Source organism: Magnolia sinica, chromosome 2 (assembly GCF_029962835.1).
Source record: "Magnolia sinica isolate HGM2019 chromosome 2, MsV1, whole genome shotgun sequence".
In the NCBI taxonomy this organism is placed as follows: Eukaryota; Viridiplantae; Streptophyta; class Magnoliopsida; order Magnoliales; family Magnoliaceae; genus Magnolia; species Magnolia sinica.
The window spans coordinates 23,252,048-23,265,334 of NC_080574.1; the positions used below are offsets into that span (position 1 = coordinate 23,252,048).

General features: G+C 39.0%; 1 long non-coding RNA gene across 3 annotated transcripts; it reads left to right on the forward strand.

Moving 5' to 3' along the window:
- Positions 1 to 11,598: 11,598 nt before the first annotated feature.
- Positions 11,599 to 13,005, forward strand: LOC131236657 (uncharacterized). Of its 3 annotated transcripts, none has more exons than XR_009166823.1 (3): positions 11,655 to 12,192; positions 12,255 to 12,576; positions 12,711 to 13,005. It is a non-coding gene; the product is annotated as an uncharacterized LOC131236657 (long non-coding RNA). The 3 variants fall into 3 exon arrangements; XR_009166822.1 differs by having other exon boundaries at positions 11,662 to 12,374; positions 12,460 to 12,576; XR_009166821.1 differs by having other exon boundaries at positions 11,599 to 12,576.
- The last annotated feature ends 282 nt before the right edge of the window (positions 13,006 to 13,287 follow it).

Sequence of the window (13,287 nt, forward strand, 5' to 3'; positions counted from 1 at the left end):
CGCATATGGGATCGCACATGACTATGTGCATATACCATCCCACAATTGCATATGCGATCGCACATTTATTTATTTATTTCGAAAAATTAAAAAAAATTGACAAATAGGAGAAAAATGTTTTTTTTTTTTCAAAAAAAGAAATTAGGGGGAACTTTCTTGAGTTAATAGATATCTAATTTTACATTTTTAAAATACATTTGAGAGAAATAAAATCAATTAAACAATGAATTGAGTATACATCAAGTCATCAACATTCAAGAATTAGGTTTATTGTGTATGTGAGAGAGAGAAATGTAGATTGTAGAATGAGAGTGCTTGAATCTTAAAAGTTGAATCTTCCTTGAGAGTGCTTGAAGCTTGAATCATGATCTTCCAAGAGAGAGGTAAACTTCTCTTCTTAAATGAATAAATGATCTTCTTGCTTTAATCTTGTAAATAAGTAGGAACTAGGAACTTAGATGTTGGAAGTTGGATAAGAACTATGTAAGAGAGATATTAATTACAGTTGGAAGTAAGAATGTAAGAAAAAAGAAGAGAGTAAGAGAGTTTTGGAGTGAGAATGTTGCAAATGGAGGAGATTTGAATGTCTTTTTATAGCAAAAGGTCTTTCTTTTTTTCTTTTTTTTTTGGCAAAAATAAAATAAAATGAATGAATGAATAAAATAAAATAAAATAATTTGTGGATGCCAATATGCGATTGCGTACATCGCATCTGCGATCGCATATTCTCGTATTTTTGGCATATGCGATCACATATACACTGCAATCGCATATGCCATCATGGCATATGCGAAATGCATGGGAGAATTTGCATATGCGAATATGCAGTTGCATTTAACAGCAGTGGTCCCAAGTACCCTCATCATCTCTTGCAAGAGTCGTCCCTATTCAGCTAATCTTGGGATTAGTGTTGCAACATCTTCGACTGTTGGTGGGGCGGAGGGTGCCTCGTTACTATCCTCGTGTCCCGTCATGGTTTATCTACACATGCGATCGCATATTCTCGTATTTTTGGCATATGTGATCACATATACACTGCAATCGCATATGCCATCATGGCATATGCGAAATGCATGGGAGAATTTGCATATGTGAATATGCAGTTGCATTTAACAACAGTGGTCCCAAGTACCCTCATCATCTCTTGTAAGTCCCTATTCAACTAATCTTGGGATTAGTGCTGCAACGTCTTCGACTGTTGGTGGGGCGGAGGGTGCCTCGTTACTATCCTTGTGTACCGTCATGGTTTATCTATGAATTGAGAACAACGATTATTAATATCTAGGAACGCTAAACACACAGAGTATTTATTCCCTAGGTGAAGTCCACAAGCCTAGGCCCTAATTGATGCTAAAACATGCTCTGATACCAATATGTCACGTCCCAAAATTTGGAACCCGAACACCATGACCCAAATCTCGAGTTTCAGTGTGTGTATTAAATTCGAGCACACATTCTTGCAATTCCATTCCACACATCACATATTTAACTAAACTTAAATACTTCATTAAAGTATAACTTAATTCAAACTTAAATTTAAAATTCAAATTTCAAATTGATGGGGACATCTCGTGCACATGCCCGCCCCCCCCCCCCCCCAACGTACGTAAGGAGGAGGACCCCACCATCGATCTGGATCAATGACGATGTCCAAGGAGGACCCCCTAGTTAGAGGACTGTTTTGGTTCCTTGGAGTGAACCCGATCGTTACGTGAATCCCACCATGGGTTCTCATGATCGTGGCCCTCTATTCCAAACGATCTAGTACTTTGAGTTTGGCTTATTATTGTTATTAAGAATATCATGGATGGTTTAGATTACTTTGATTAGTTGTTATTTTTTATTACTTTGTCTCCATGTATTAGGGTACGTACATGGCACGAGTTTTGGAGTATAGGATTTTATTATAAATAAGCACCCCTTGTAGATTTTTTTTCATTGAAGATTGAATAAAATTTCTGCGTTTTCATACTCTCTAAGTTGTAAAGCCTAATTGGGTGCGAAACTCTCCCTTCTTTGAAGGGCTAACTACCGTGGTGCGAAGCTACATCCATCCCGAATCGCCCCCATCTCCTACCATCCATATTCCTCATCTCCTACAGCCATCCCCTCATCAAATCCACCCACGTTTGCAGCTAATATTTTCCCTATAGCAGATTTTCATAATCTGACCCTGCAAGAGAGCTGAAACTTCGGCGGAGCACCGTGCACAAACCAGACATCTAATCAGCGTGAAACTTGCCGTGAAGGTGGACCTCTCCTGGTCGACCAGCGACTAGTTGGCTGATTTCAGATTCGTGGGCCCCACACGTGCGGGTAGGATCCCATGCACATGCGTCAGGCCCGGGCCGCTGTCCACACGTGTGGATCATCTTGGGTTTATTTCTCTCTTCTATTTTACTCCTCTCTTGCCTTATTTCCCTAACCCTAATCCTAGATAATCCTAAATCCGAAATCCTATTCCACTTTTGCAAACCCTAAGTTTTCCTGATTTGAAACATGTGAATCCCTTGGATTGGGAAGTAATCCTTTGCATGTGTGGATGAATTTACTCTCTTTTAAACATTGTTTAATCTATAATTTTTAATTGATCCAGCCCTAACATGTGTAGGATTGGATCCGCATAGATTCCCCTTGTTGAATGCTTGACTTTTATGTGGGATGTGGAATTTTTTTGTGAATGTTTTAAAATTAGTGTGATCTAAAGCCTGAAATCTTGCATATCATATTTAATTTTCATATCCTGCATCACAAACTCTTTAATTCATTTCTACTTCCTACTAAAAGAAAATTTCACTAATGTCTTAATACATCAAGTTACAATGAACTAAAAATAAAACCGAAATTACGGAGGGCGTCTTAGTAAAAATAACTGTCCAAGTACTTGGCTTCCCCTGTGAACTCTTCTTCCTGAAAAAACTGCATGTTGTTGGATTGGGTTAGCTGGAAGCCAATGAGATTTTATTCGTCCTAATTGAATGCCACAGGAGGTAGAGATAGTTCAATAAAGGTGGAAGCTGAATAGAGTACTAATGGAATAAAAACGTACTAATAATTTAAATAGGATCCAATGCACGACTACATGATTTCAATGCCATGAATGCATGATTATTTCACCTTGGATAATTAAGTATTGCGACTTTTCATGAATCGCATGATGCTGACAGCAATCTCGACATACTCACCTGAGCGGTCCAGCGAGGCATGTACTTTTATTCAAGATCTCAACATCAGAAACATTAGGATTGAAATCCTAACATGCTCACCCAACTGGTTCGGTGTTGTGGCAATCTTGACATGCACGTAAATAAGCTACACCAACATGCTCACTTCAGCTAGGCACGGGACGATTCAACAAACTCAACTCGTCTGACTCGTTTAGATCCAACTCAATTCAAACCGAGCGGGTGAATCGATCCAAATTGAGTTGACTTCGTCCAATCCGAACTCAAATCGAGTCGAGTTTAAGTCACCTAATAACTCGACTCGACCCGAAATCCAACTCGGTACTGACTCGACTCGATCCAAAACTTGACTCATACATATATGTTAAAAAAAAACTCAGATTTGACGTTTTAGATCTGAGATGCCGTATAGCTAATGGAGAGGCTGTAATTCTGGCAAGTGAATCTAGGTTTTGAGTTGTGATTTCAGACCGTGGATACTCGTTGCCCCTGACCCGACTCGATGCTGACTCGACTTGACTCGGTACTTGTGACCAGGTCAGACTCAATTTGGATTAGTCCAGGCCAGACCCAAACTCAGATCGGGTTAGGCATGTTGGACTTGGTACCGAGTCGGGTAGAGCTGTACACGAGCAGGCTAAACTCGAGTACTCGATCGACTCCACTCGTCTGAGTTAGAGCAGAGTACGAGCGGGTTTCATCTACTCATTTAGATTATGAGTAGAGTATGAGTCTAGAGGTACTCGACTTAGTAATCGACTCGTACCCGAGTCACTCACCCAATCGCCCGTCATTTTCAAGCACCCGCTCGAAACCCTTCTTCCCTCCAGCGGCCGTTTGAACCTCCCCCTCCCCCTCTCTCTCTCTCAGCGCCGTCCAGCCGTCCCTCTTCTTCCATTTCTCTCTCTCACACTCGCCCGTCCCCTATCCGGCGGTGCTAGACCCCTAGACCCTGCCGCTCGTCCCTACGGATAGTCCGGTGCCCCTGTCCAGTAACAGAGCTCCTCCCTGCCACTCGTCCGGTGCCGTAGCTCGTCCCTGCCAGGCTGCCACTCGTCCAGTCGTCCGTCATCGCCCTGCCCTGCACGCAGCTGTTGGTTGTTCCTGCCCAGCTCGCCCGGTAATGTGTAGGTTTGATTTTTGATTTTTAGAAATTGTTTAATATAGATTTGGGATTAACCTGATATTTGTGTTTTCCCTAAATATTTCAAAATCAGAAAGAAACTTGAGGACGAGCAAGCTGGGCAGGAATGACTTGGGATTAACCTGATATTTAGAATTGGGATTAACCTGATATTTGTGTTTTCCCTAAATATTTCAAAATTAGAAAGAAACTCGAAGACGGGCGAGCTGGGCAGGAACGACTTGGGATTAACCTGATATTTGGGATTAACCTAATATTTATGTTTTCCCTAAATATTTCAAAATCAGAAAGTGATTTTTAGAAGCATGGTGTTGTCAGATTTAATTGTTCAAAGCTTCACCAGTAACTCATTTTTTAGTCATTTTATGTCACCCATAATTACAGAAAATTGAATTTAAATACCAAATCAACTTTAATATCTCAAATTAAAAATCAGAAAGTGATTTTTAGAAGCATGGTGCTGTCAGATTTAATGGTTCAAAGCTTTATCAGTAACACATTTTTTAGTCATTTTATGTCACCTATAATTATAAAAATTTGAATTTGAATACCAAATCAACTTTAATATCTCAAATTAGTGTACATATAGTTTTGGGATGAGAGTCAGGTGTAACAAAAGTATAGAAGTTATTGAAATACAAAGTTCCTCGAGTTTCTTTCTGATTTTGAAATATAGAAATATAGTTTTGGGATTAACCTAAATACAAATTGTTAATATAGAAATATGTTACTATAGAAATATGTTAATATAGAAATTATTAATATGTTAATTATTGTCCTGTACTATTCAAGTCCCATGCCCTAATAGTTATGTTTTCCATGTTTCTTAATTTACTTTATAAATGACAGTCTACTTGTTACTTTGTTAGTGTTGAATGTTACCACTTTAAAATGCCTTTGGTTTTTCATTTGACATTTTGTTATTTATTAGCTAGATGATGAATGTCAATTTCAGCATGCTCATTTGTTTGCATAGATATGAATTATTTGTATTGTTCTAGTTGTAGACTTGTAGTATAGGATAATCAGTTGCCCATTTGAGAATTTCTATGTTGCCGGACATAGATTCAGTGTGTTCTTGGATGCATAGAAATTGCTCAAATTATCCCTTTTTGGACAGTTCAGGGTTAGATTGTAATGTCTTCATTTATTCAAATTTAAATGCATGTCTGTTCTGGTTTCGTCTCTCCTTTTTCTCTCTGGATATATTTCATTTATTTATTTCCGTCATCAAATGTCCACACTTTGTGTTGATAATTGACATGGGAATCAAATTTAAGATTAATATATTCTGGAAAGATAAGGGGAGATGCTACGGGAATTTCGGCGTAGCATTTAAATTGAAAAATGAAGCATTACAATCCATCTAACTTTGAATGGGTGACTAATTTAGACAGTTAAGTAATTATGCCCGTCTAGCGTCTAGGACCCTAGGTATAGCCGTATAACATATCGAGAACTTTATTTTATAGATAACTTGTCAAGACGAAAGCCTAAATACCCCTGGAATGGGTGCATCGGCCACATCTCCTCTAACCGTAGAGGATAGACACATCAACTGTATGTAAAGGGAAGAAGAAGAGATCAATAGTGTGGGATAATTTCAAAGACGTGACAGTTAACGGTATACAGAAGATAAAGTGTAATCACTGTAAAGGGTTATTCAGCAATATTTCAGGAGGATCTACGACACATCTAATTAGACATTTGATAACGTGTCCTAAGAAAGCAAGACTCCCTCCTCCCGGCCAACAGATGTTGTCATTTACAAAGTCAGAAGAAGACGACTCCCAAGGCATAGTGTCCACTCATAAGTTTGACAAGGAGAAGCTGAATGAGTGGTATGTTAGATTAGTGATTCTGGAAGAAAAACCTTTCAGAATGATAGAAAGTAAAGGGTTTACGACTTTCTGTTAATTCCTTAACCCTCGGGCCAAGAATGTCTCCCGCGTCACAGTGCAGAGAGAGTGCTTGAAGATATACGCTAAGGAGAAGATGAAATTGAAAGAAGTTTTAGCTTCAGTGACCAGAATAACTTTGACTTCTGATTTATGGACGGCGTCCAATCAAAGAAAAAGATACATTTCATTAACCACTCACTATGTCGATAAGGATTGGAAACTATGCAAGAGAATTTTGAACTTCTGCAACCTTCCTCCTCCACATATTGGTTTACTTATTTCAGATTGCATCTACAGTCGTCTAGAAGGATGGGGCATTGAGAAGAAAATTTCTACAATAACTTTAGACAATGCTTCAGCAAATGACAGTGTCATTTCATGCTTACGTAACCAGTTCAGGGCTACAGGAAATTTATTTTTTGAAGGAAAAATATTCCAGGTCAGATGTTGTGCCCATATTGTAAATTTGATTGTATAAGAAGGGCTGAAAGCAATCAACGACACTATAGAGAACATAAGAGAAAGTGTGAAATATATAAGGGGGTCGCCATCGAGACTAAGTGTATGGAATGACATCATCCAATATTTGCATGTGCCATCTAAAAAAACGTTGAAGTTGGATGTCTGTACACGTTGGAACTCGACCTATGAAATGTTAGATACGGTAATGGAATTACAGCTTGCATTTTCTGAATACGCGGCACGTGACAGAACGTATTCTTAGTTGCCGAGCACAGATGATTGGCCAAAGCACAACAAGTTCACACATTTCTCAAAGTTTTCTACGATTGCACAAATATTTTTTCTAAGAATCAGTATTCAACCGCGAATCTGTTTCTTCCGTCTCTTTGGAAGATTAAGGATGCTTTACAGAAAAATGTCAGTGCGGGTCCAGATTTCATACGCCAGATGACAGTTGGTATGAAGACGAAGTTCGATAAATATTGGGACGAATGTCATCTGTTAATGTCCTTGGCAGTTGTTCTTGATCTCCGTTGCAATATGGGATTAGTTAACTTTATTTTCATGAAGCTTTATCCTACTGAAAGAGCGGCAGCAGAGACGTCTATGGTTCGTCAAGCCCTTGAAGATTTATACAAATCGTATGTTATTACTTTAACTGCAGCGGGTGTTGATGAAAGTAGAGATGCCGATATTTCTGTACCTGGTAATCCGGATGTGCTAAATGAATACATATTATACTTGGCACAAGCATGAATGAGAGTTGATACTAAGGAATCATAGTTAGAAATGTACCTCAAGGAGCCAATCATAGTGCGATCTAAATTTGATGTGTTGGAATGGTGGAAGATGAAGGTTAGTGAATCAAAATACCCTACATTATCTGTGATGGCATGGGACATATTATCAATACCAATTTCAACAGTGGCATCAGAATCTGCATTCAGCATAAGGAGCAGGGTTGTGAGCAAGTATCGAAGCTCACTTTCGCCAAACACAGTTGAAGCGTTGATTTGTATGCAAGATTGGTTGCACCCGATATGGGGAGGAGATATGAATGATGATGATGAAGAAGAGATTGAGATTCGTGACGAGTCTCTACCTGTAGATCAGTAATTATTTTCGGTTTTTCGATTCTTTTTGGTTGAATGTTGAATGATCTGTAATATTATTTCACTGCAACTGCAGTCTGCAAACATGAAAGTGTTGGTCCTTTTGGAATGTGGTTTGGAAGACTTTGAATCTTTGATATTTATTTATATATGCGATATGCCTGTTCATTTGCTTTTATTTTTGAATTTTGATACATTTATATTGCTTTCTTTTGTTCCTATATCAAGTTCAAATTATTTATTAATATTCTGATTTTTTTATTAAAAATTGAGTGTAGATATGTCGTCATCGCCATCGGACCCATCGACAAATATTTGGGACTATGCTTCCCTAGTTGAATCGCCACCAAGGTCTAGAAAAATAAAGATTAAGTGTGGTTTGTGTGGTGCAAAGTTTGTGAACAAGACTAATCGCTTTCGCTTACACTTGTCATGTCGAGGTGGTGATGCAAAACCATGCCCCAATGCCCCTAAGGATGTCCAAATTCTTTTTCAAGCTATGTTAGATTCGAATAGAAAACCTTCCACTCCATCCAAAACTTTTGCTGCTTCTGAATCTAGTACACGGATGACATCCACAAAAGATGCAGAGGAGGAAGCCAGATTAAAAGCTTTGGAGGAAGAACAATTCCAACTCGCCTTAAAACGCAGTATGGAAGATGTTTCTAGACTTTAGCGATACTTGAGTCAAAGACAACACGATGTTGAAGCAGGGTCGAGTTACTCGAGTACAACAAACAAAAAGAAGAAAAAGAGTAATAAATTCAAATTCTTGACTCGTCTCAGTGAATTTTATAAGGCATTGGCTACTACACTCAATTTTTCACATAAAGCAAGTTTGAAAATTTTGGTTCAAAGTGTAAAAGAGCACGAAGGAAATATCTCTTCGCCTTCTGACTCAGAGGAAGTAAACCAATTTGTATATGAAAAAATAGATAGCAGTTCCGATGGATCAGATGTCAATGCAGGAAGACACTCCTCTTATGGAGGTTATTAGTTATAAATTGTCATTTTGAACAATGTAATGTAATTATGTGAATATGTTAATGTAATTATCGAAGTTTTTTAATCATAAATTATGTGCATTTTATGTATTTTATTGTTTCGTTTAACTTCGAATTCCAATTGACAATCGAATTGAAATTCAAATTAATCGCAATTTATAACTCGAACTCGGCTCAAAGCTCGAACTCGTTACTCGAAAACCCTACTCGAATTGGACTCATATTCAGACTCAGACTCGAACTCGCCTCGAAAACTCGCACTCGACTCAACTCGATTTCTGCTCGTACTCGAACTCGCCAAGAAAACTCGGACTCGACTCGACTCATTTACTACTCGTACTTGGCTCATACTCGGGTGAGTAGACTACGAGCAGGGAGTCCATACTCGTTGGCCGAGTAGAGCCGAGTACGAGCAGCACTCTGGCATTAAGAGCCGAGTACAAGTAGGGCAATACTCGACTCGACTTGACTCGTGTACAACTCTAGAGTCGAGTCATGCCTATTTCAAAATTGGATCGAGTCGGGTTAGCCGTAACTTGGTTTGAATCGACTTGATGCCCAGCTCTAGTGCTCATAGATCAGGGCACCTGGATCTCACATGGCATAGACATTAGGAACCTTCTACAATCTCGACGTGCTCACTTAACTAGTTCAGCGAAGCGACAATTCTAATATGCACTCAGATGAGCAATCCGGACATGCTCACCGATCTGTCACCCAAAAGGAAAATTAAGCCAATTTCAATTTTCCTTATCTACAGCATAGTTATGTATTTCATCCATTCCTCAAGCAATCATAATGCGAGTCAATAACACAATTTCAAGCATACAAAGCTTGTAATGCATATAATGTTCGCAAATGGGCAATTCATCTAGTAAGCTATGGTAAGACTCTATCTATGATGTACATCCTAACATTAAACAAAATTATAAACTAGATTATTGCCCAAGGATATGGCACAAGCTAAGGGTTTTCCCAACCATCGGAGGTTGGTTATAAACGCTAGGAGAAATGAGCAAGGAGAGCACTGGAGTTTTTCTAAAGAGGAAAATTCTCTCACTCTCTTAAGATTTCTCTTCCTCTGGCTTCCTCACCGGGACAGGCTTCTAAAAAAGCCTAAGCTTTCGAACTGTTGACTCAACGTCGAGTTGATGCAACTCGTTCATGTGTGGTTTTTACGCAGATCTTTGGATCTGTTTTGGAATCCTTTCCGACGACGGCTCTTCGTAAGATTATGGGGATTAAACAATCTCTATGTGGTTCACCTCGTGATCGTTTTAGATCTTGGAATCGTGCTCTAACGAGTTTGTACAGTCAATGTCCAAACAAAGAAGATAAGTCGACCTTTAATGGCGAAATCACACCGGGGATTTATTTCTTCAAACTCTTTGCATTAGACGGTCCATATGGGACCCATGGAGCTTGTGGGGCCCACTTTTTGAAGGTTAAAGATTGAAAACCCAGTGGGTTTGAAGCTAGAAGCTTCCTGCTTCCGTCAACTCGTGTGACTGGAAATCTTGGCGCCAGATGCGCTTGTGCGATTCCTTTCAGTTGCTTGCATCCTAAGGCACATGGATGAATGGCTGAGATCAATTTGGATCGAGGTTTCACGAATTTGCAATTTACGAAAAGAAAAATGTCAAGTTTGGTCAAGATTTCTTGGTTGTCTTCACTACACCACAATCTGTGTGCTTGTCTTTTGAACGGTTGGGATACTCTCCTATAAACAGTCCGTATTTGCGAGGAAACCCTTCTTGGATTTGAGAGGAATCCAATTCCGACAAAGAGAGGAGAAAATAGAGTTTCGGTTTTGAATAAAATTGTTTGTGCGCATTCCCTGCAATCGGTTTCTGCACTAGGTTTTCTGTTGCTGCGCGGTGCTTTGCCTTGTGGCTTTTGATCACTTTTACAAAGCCAATTGGCTGGTTTGACTTATCCAGTTCTGAGATGTGTAGTGGCCCTCCAACGATCAGTTTCGATCGCTACATGTCGATCTAAATTGTGTAACATGACTGTTTTTTGAAGTTTTAATGGCTGATCTTAAAATCTGACGGTCCGATCTTCTTAAAAATGGAAATTACTTGTCTTACAGGGTTTTTATGGATGTTTAGGTATGAGCAATCTTCCAAACCAACTGTCGGATTGTGTTTTAAGGTGTGAAGATGTATGGTATGGAATACTTGCACGACTACTGTACTACTTAAGTGTGGGGAGCTGCAGAACTCTTTCCTAGTATCTATGAATTCTAAAAATAATCATAGACTTGTCCCGAGGGGACTTGTAAACCGATAAGGTCGCCAGGAATCTTTATAAGCTACAGTTATTGCTTATGGGCAGGTGTGTTTCATCACTAGTTTCCAACCTAGTTCTTTAGTTCCCATGTCTTTCAGAGAGCTGTTTTCTTCATATTTCTAATATATATATATATATATATATATATATATATATATAATCTGTGTGTGTGGGAAATGGTTACTATGAGGTCGACCTCATGAGAACTTCTCATGAGGTCGAGCTGTGTGGGCCCCACCGTGATATTGGAAACTTTGAACTATGCTTATCGTGCTTGCAACATTCAAAATAAAGCAATCGTAAGTCGACTTATATAATGAGAAGTTGTTTTCTTTTTCTTGTAAAATATTGAGTCTTTGTTGCAATCCTGTGTTTGTAGAGAAATCGTGATCCCATGGTAGCAAAGAGGCAGAAAAGGGAGAGCCAAATGGAGCAATTGCGAAAGGAAAAATCTTTTTGTTAGGCTTTTTTTTTGGGGTGGGGGGTTTACCCTTAATAAAATTCTTTGCCTTTCTAGAAAAACAAATAATCCCCCCTCAACACATCTTGTGATCCCTTTCATCACCCAAAAGATCAGCCCCTTCCTGAAGATAGCCTGAATTTTAGACAACATTATATCCTTCTCCAAAGCATGGCCCCAGAAAAATTCCCCATTCCAATTCGAGATTTTTCCCTTCAACATCCTTAGTTTCTGAAACAAAATAAAACCCGTATGACCCATTTGAAACCTAACACCCTATCAGACAACAAGATATTCAAAAAGAAATCCCCACCCACGCATCATCTTTCAGCCACAATGACGAATTGCAAATGATAAGAGTGACCCCAGCAGCTCCAACTGCATCTTGGCTACTCAATCTTTAGAGTTTCCCCTCCACAAGTCGTCGAACCCTCTTTAGAGATGTCACGAAGTGCTGCTTAGTATATGGATACAAAACTCATGAACAAATTCTTTATCAGGAAATAGAGGCTGAATTGCATCTAAAAGATTTAAAGATAAAAGAGCTGGAAGAGAATTTGGTATGTCTTAATGATGAGTTTAAGCAATTGAAAGAACAAACGGGCGAAATGCTTTCACAGGAGGAGATTCAGGTTAGTTCATTTTAACCTCACTTTGTAAACTGATTTTGCCTCATGAACAAATTCTTTATCAGCAAATAGCGGCTGAATTGTTAAAGATAAAAGAGCTGGAAGAGAAGTTGGTACGTCTTAATGATGAGTTTCAGCAATTGAAAGAACAAACAGGCAAAATGCTTTCACAGGAGGAGATTCAGGTTAGTTCATTTTAACCTCACTTTGTAAACTGATTTTGCCATCACTTATTTTCAATTTGCTCATTTGTACTCTACTTTTTGTAAGGGCCCATGGAGCACCCAAATTTCCAGCCCTGAGGTCATCGTCAATCATCGTACCCACTCAAGAAGTGTCCGCATCTTGTTCCTGTACAACACCACGGCATGAAGCGTAAATGTGATGGTATTCCTATTAATTAACATTTTAATTTGGTTTTTATTTGATGCATTTTGTTGTTGTAGTTTTCATTTATGATCTTGTATTCATGATTTATTAGCATGTCGTTTACTGTTCTAGTTTCATCCATTTATTTTCAGTTGAAGCTAGTGGGAGTTTCCAGGGACGATGAGCTTTCTTGCAGTGATATTGGTACGCCACTTATTGTTTCTCATCCAAGGCCGCTTTCTCGGAGTTTCATCCATTTGTGCAGGTTAAGCTGGACATGGGCTAGATTATTTTTTTTTTGCTGTAGATCTTGTGTTTAGGTTGAGGGGTTGTTTGATGTATTTTGTAGAGTTGCTATTGTTGAGGCATATGATTGGCGTGAACCGGTGTGGCCCGGTCCTTTTTGTGGTGCAGCCTGGAAAAAAATCGTTACTGATAATTCGTTGACCCCCTTTTTTAAACGTGGCCATTGGATATATATGTGTGTGTGTTTTTTCATGCGTGGTTTTTACGCCGATCGTTGGATCTGTTTTGGAATCCTTTCTGACGACGGATCTTCGTAAGATTATGGGGATTAAATAACCTCTATGTGGCCCACCTGGTGATCGTTTTAGATCTCGGAATCGTGCTCTAACGAGTTTGTACAGTCAATGTCCAAACAAAGAAGATAAGTCCACCTTTAATGGCGAAATCACACTGGGGATTTATTTCTTCAAATTCTTTGCATTA